Here is a 6,000-nt window from a genome sequence, read left to right as displayed (position 1 = left end):
GATAGTTTCATACTTCTACTGTTATGTTTGCCTTCACCAGTGAACTTTCCCATTTGTGATTTTCCTCTTTCTAGTTGTGGCCTCACCCTGCCCCCACTTCCCAAAAGAAGTTTCTTTAGGTTTTGATTTGAAGCTGGTTTGGTGGTGCTGAATTCTCTTAGCTTTTGCTTATCTGTAAAGCTTTTGATTTCTGCATCAAATGTGAATGAGAGCTTTGCTGGGTAGAGTATTGTCTTGGTTGTAGGTTTTTTCCTTTCATCACTTTGAATATATTGTGTTACTCCTTCTGACCTGCAGAATTTCTGCTGCAAATGCAGCTGATAACCTTATGGGTATTCCCTTGTATGTTATTTGTTGCTTTCAATATTTTTTCTCTATTTAATTTTTGTTAGTTTGATTAATATGTGTCTCAGCATGTTCCTTCTTGCGTTTATTCTGTCTGGGACTCTGTGATTCCTGGATTTGGGTGACTATTTCCTTTTCCATGTTAGAGATGTTTTTGACTATAATCTCCATGCAGAGGCCTTGCCCCCAACACTTAAGACTGGCATTCAAGTGGGAAACAGTGGCACCAGCACCTCGATTCTGAAAAGTGTTTTTATGATGTTAACATAGGGAAGACCTTCCCAAGGAACACATGAACCCTAGAATACCTAAAGGAAAACACTGGTAGATTTGACTACTTTTTGAAATAGCAAAAAGAATAAAATTAAAAGACAAATGGGGGGACCTCCCTGGTGGTGCAATGGCTAAGACTCTGTGCTCCCAGTGCCGGGGGCAAGAGTTTGATCTCTGGTCTGGGAACTAGATCCCACATGCCACAACTAAGAGTTTGCATACCCCAACTGAAGATCTGGTATGCTGCAACTAAGACACAGTGCAGCCAAATGAATAAATAAATAAATAATTAAAAAAAAAAAAGACAAACGGGGAGAAAATATTTGAAACAAGCATCAAAGGATTACTATCCATGACATACAAACAGCTCCTATAAGTCAGTAAGATATCATAAGAGAAAAAATGAGCAAAACTATAAAGACAATTCCTATAAAAAACATAAATGGACTAAAAACATTTATATGTATGTATGTATTTTATATCCTCGTTAATGAATAAGGATATATACATTTAAACAAGATAATATTGTTTGACTATCAAATGGGAAATTTTTTAAAGATTAAAAATACATCATGTTATTATGATAGGGGAAAGCCCAAACTGTATGTGGTAGCTACTGTCCACAGATGGCCTCCAGCAACAGCAAAATTCCTCCTTTCTCTCTATGCATAGTGTTTCTCACATCAAGAGGTGAAGTTTATTTTCTCTCCTATTGAATCTAGGCTGGACTGTGACTGTTTTTGTCAATCGAATGAGATGGAGATGATGTTCTAAACAAAAGCCTGAAAGAATGAGTAACTTCTACTTCCTTTTCGGGAAATACTTCCTTAGAACTCAGTTACTATGCTGAAAGAAACCCAGGCCACATGGAGAAGTCTTGTGGAATAGAGCCAAGACACTTCAGCTGCTAGCTCCAACTGAGGCTGCATCAATTACCAGCTATGTGAGTGAGCATCTTCCAGCCCATGATGATTTTGATCAGTGATGAACTGGGCCCAATTACCGTCCTACAATATGATTAACCAGATCATTACTGTCTCTTTCCTAGGGAGGAGAGTTGGGAAGGCCAGAAACTATTAGTAACCCCAGTCTATCAGTTGTTGAGGTGGGAAATTTATTTTGCTCATATGCTTGGTCTCTGATAAACCCCTGAGTTAAACCCATGTGCTCATCAAATGGCATCCTTGATGGGCCCAGTCTGTGACTGGGCTTTGAGATGAGCACCATGCACTACGGCTCCATGTAGACTGAGGCCTGATAGCGGTTTCATTCTCTCACCTCGTTCTTTACTCTGGGCTGACCTGGTTAGGTGGGACTTTGACCCACTTATGAAATAAACCACAACTTCCCGTAAGTTGGGAAAAGGAGTACAACCTGCTTGAAGCCCACTTACCTCATCTACTGTGCATACGAGAGGACAACTAGTAAAGAACAAGTTGGAGCAGTTAGCCCACTTTCTACCAGTTAGATGCCGCTAGTGTTTAAAAGGAAATCAAGATGCAGTACTCCTCCAAAGGATAAATAATGGTCCCTCAGTACACTCCATTGCCCTACATGCACTTGAATTCTCCTAGCTTCTAGATTAGGTAAATATTATCAAGAAGTTTGTGGATATCTGTTTTTTGTCTGCCCAATATCCCTTTTTCTATTGGAGAACTTTCCCTTCCCCATCCTTAGGTGGTTCTGATAACATTACCCCAGTGCAAGGGTGGGAAGGTGACCTAGGCCTAGATGATTCTGATGCTTCCTCCTACTGTCTGCAGTAGTCAGTCAAAAGAGTAGGCATGCGACACAACTATAGCCACTTGGAGTCACTGCATGAAATGTGCTAGGATCGTGGTTGGGGAGCAAGGCTCTGTCCTTCTCTGGAATTAATGTTATGAGAATCATAAAGCCAAAAGCTGCATGGGTCCATCTTTCCTATGAGAGTTAGAGAACCTGCTTAACAATGGAGCTACCACAGAGCAGAACAGAGTGAAGAAAGAGAAAAAGAAAAACAGGGCCTGATGACATTGCCTGAATAACTGGATCCAGTGATACTTGATTCTAATAATAATCCTGAGGCTTTAATAAACCAACAAATTCCTTTTTTGCTTCAGGGAATTCCAAGTTGGGTTTCTGTCAGTTGTGTCTAAAGAGTCTTAACTAGCAAAGAGCACTACCTTGATCCTTCCCTGATGACTATATCCTGAATTCCATGAAATGGAGAACACTAATTATTCACTGTTATCCAGACAAATTATATTCATTCTTCAGAGGTCTTGATCATCAGTGTTAGAAGGTAAGGCAGGTCAGGCAATTCTCTTAATATTTCATATTGTATATCTGGGAAAGTGGAGAAGGAAATGGCAACCCACTCCAATATTCTTGCCTGGAAAACCCCATGGACAGAGGAGTCTGATGGGTTCCAGTCCATAGGGTCATGAAGAGTCGGACACAACTGAGCAACTAACACTAACTATCTGAGAAAGAGAGATGAAGGGACTTCTGTAATTCAGTAACTATTCAATTCAAAATACCTACTGAGTAGCTATTATATAATTAGCACTGTGCTTGCCATTATGTAAGAGTACAAGATAATCACTGCCATCAAATCTTGGTGACAAGACTTATATATATGTGATACCTAAATAGCCATCCCAGGCTAATACCATTTACAGGCCAAAATAAAATACACAGATAGCATGTACCATAAAAAATTGAGGAATTTTAGGATTTCCTGTTCAGGTGACAGAAAACCTCAAAGAGGAATCTTAGAAAGTATTAGCATACTGAAACAGTTAGGAAATTTGGGTCCTCTGGACAAAGGGGCAGGTAGAAACTGTGGAGACCCACAGTTTATTCTGGTCCTATTTGTATATCTTCTTTATGCCCATAAAGTCTGAAACCTGTTGTTGCTATTATTTATATTTCAGTCTTTTCCACTCACTGTGTGTTCTTCAAAGACAAGAACCAGGTTGCGTTCACCAGTGAGTCCTCAGCACCAAGCTTGAAAAATAGAATAAATGGTCAGTAGGTGGGTGTTGAATGGAGGGATGAATGGATGAGGCAGCATCACCTAGATCTGAGCTCTTGGAGACCTACAGACCATTCATGTTCTTACATTCTTGCTATACTTCCTTTCTAACTTTCCTCTCTACCATGTAAGTATGCTTAATACACATGTCGTTTGCCAGGATACAAGATGCAAATAAGTGCTGGGGAAGTAACAAATTAGAGTCACTGTCCTACCTAGTTCCCTAGGCCCTGAAGTCCTGTCTCTGCCAAGGGCTCCCTGCCCAGGGCCAGAAGCTGCTTGCTGTCTTGCCAGCTTGCTATGCTGACAGCTCTAATTGCTAAATGAACAGTCTGTGTTTCTAGTGAGGGGAGAGATTCTCAAAAGAGTATTTGGGCTCCTGCAACACAGGGAAGGGAACATGATATTGTGCAATCAGAAACTACCACCTCAGCAGGAGAGGTCAACCCTAGATTTTCCATTACAGGAGGGGTAAATTTGGAACCTGGAAGCATTCTTGGAATTTTGGCTTTAAAATATAGTGAAACCCTTCGATCATTGGGAATGTGGATGAGATTTGCATTCAGAATGCAAGCTCCTATACAAACATAATGGTTTGCAAAAGATAAATTGGATAGTAGTGGTGTTCGTGGGCTCTGCAAACATATTCACAACATGAATCTTTAAAGTTCACCCATAAATAGATACTTGTTGGACATGTTCCTGGAGGTAGAGAAATCAAGAATTCTAAAACATGATCATTAAAAAGGTGGCAATATTATTGAGGAATAAATTAGGCAGTCACACACATAATTAAAAATGCTAGACAAAAATGATAAGGTTCACTAAATAGATGCAAGCACTCAAGAGAAAAAAAAAGTCATCACTCTCAATGTCCTTAAAATAGATGAATTTGTAAATGAATATTTAGATCATTGAAATCAAGATAGACCTAAGAAACTGCTGTAGAAATTCAGAAATTATCTTATCCAACTCTAACTTCATTTAGTTTGCAAAGTCTCTATGCTAAAGACCTTTTGCCAAATGGATGTCAACACTAATAATTGATAACATACTTTCATACACATAGTCTTGATTTCTCATCAGGATAATCACTTATTACATAGTTGTGTTTTAGTTTCTGATTGACCCACTTATAAAAGCTAATGTTTTAGCCTTATTTTTAACTTTTTTAAGAAAAATATTTAAACAGAAAAGTAGAAAGACTAGTACACAGAACAGTCATATTCTCATCACTTAAGTCCAAAAATAGTTAACATTTTGTTGTATTGACTATATCAATGAGTATATGTGCCTGTATTGCTAAACCATTTCAAAGTTATTTTCAGTTATCATGATAGTTTATCCTTAAATATTTCATCTTGCAGCTCTAAAAAATTAAGAATATTCTCCCTATTAACCACAATACCACCATTACGCCAACAAAATGAACAATCATTTCTTAATGCTAGCATCTAGTACATAGTTGTACTTTCCCAACTATTCCAAATATATTCCATGGCTGTTTTAGCTTGTTTTTTAAATGATCGCTGAAATCATCATTACCATTAAATTACTACTGCTAGTATCACTTGGATTTTTAATTACATTATATCCTCTCCTATCTCGTGTTAGGTTGACACCTAACACAAAAGAATTTAGAGCGTCTCAGCCCTCTTTACAAGTCCTGGCTACACTCTTTCCCCCATTTTTGGCTTTTGGTCCTCATCTTCCTTTCACCTGGCTTCCATCTTTTAAATTTTGTCTGATTTTTTTCATCTCTCAGCCCCGACACCATTGCCCTCTTCAGTCTTGACTTTGGCTCTCTTCTGGGATGTTTTTGGACCCTGCTTCTGGATCTCTTTCTCTCAGCTCTTCTAATTTATTTGACCAAATCAGTGCCAACATCAGCCAACTATGCCTTTGAGGGTCTACTGGGGTCCCTATCGAGCGGGATGGAACCCTTTTGCATTTAGCTCACCTGAGTGGTGTGGAGGGAGATTTCAGGCTCCAAGGAGGAGCTGATGATCTTAGTTCGGCCCATGCCAATTGAACTATGGGCATGGGTTGAACGATACCCTATCTTTGCCCTGTCTTCCATGGCCTCATTCCTGCTCCCATCTCTCCATCTGGCATCTTCAGATTGATGCTACAGTTGAACCTTATGTTTGGTGCTGTGCTCCAGGCTCAACTAAAAAAAGGGTTTTTCCGTATTCCAGTTGTACTTGGGCAGAGTCTTCCTTCTTAGGGTAGGTAGAGAAGGGCCAGATCAGGACACACAGGTGTCCAGGGAAGTTAATGATTTGATGCTTCATTAAGTCAATGCTTAAGGAATATTTGTTCAGTGTTTCTTTAGAGAAAGAGTTACATGCTGTGTGGAGAGGCAT

Source organism: Cervus elaphus, chromosome 11 (assembly GCF_910594005.1).
Source record: "Cervus elaphus chromosome 11, mCerEla1.1, whole genome shotgun sequence".
NCBI classification, from domain to species: domain Eukaryota; kingdom Metazoa; phylum Chordata; class Mammalia; order Artiodactyla; family Cervidae; genus Cervus; species Cervus elaphus.
The sequence above is the reverse complement of the archived record's forward strand: the minus strand, read 5'-3'. Positions refer to the sequence as shown.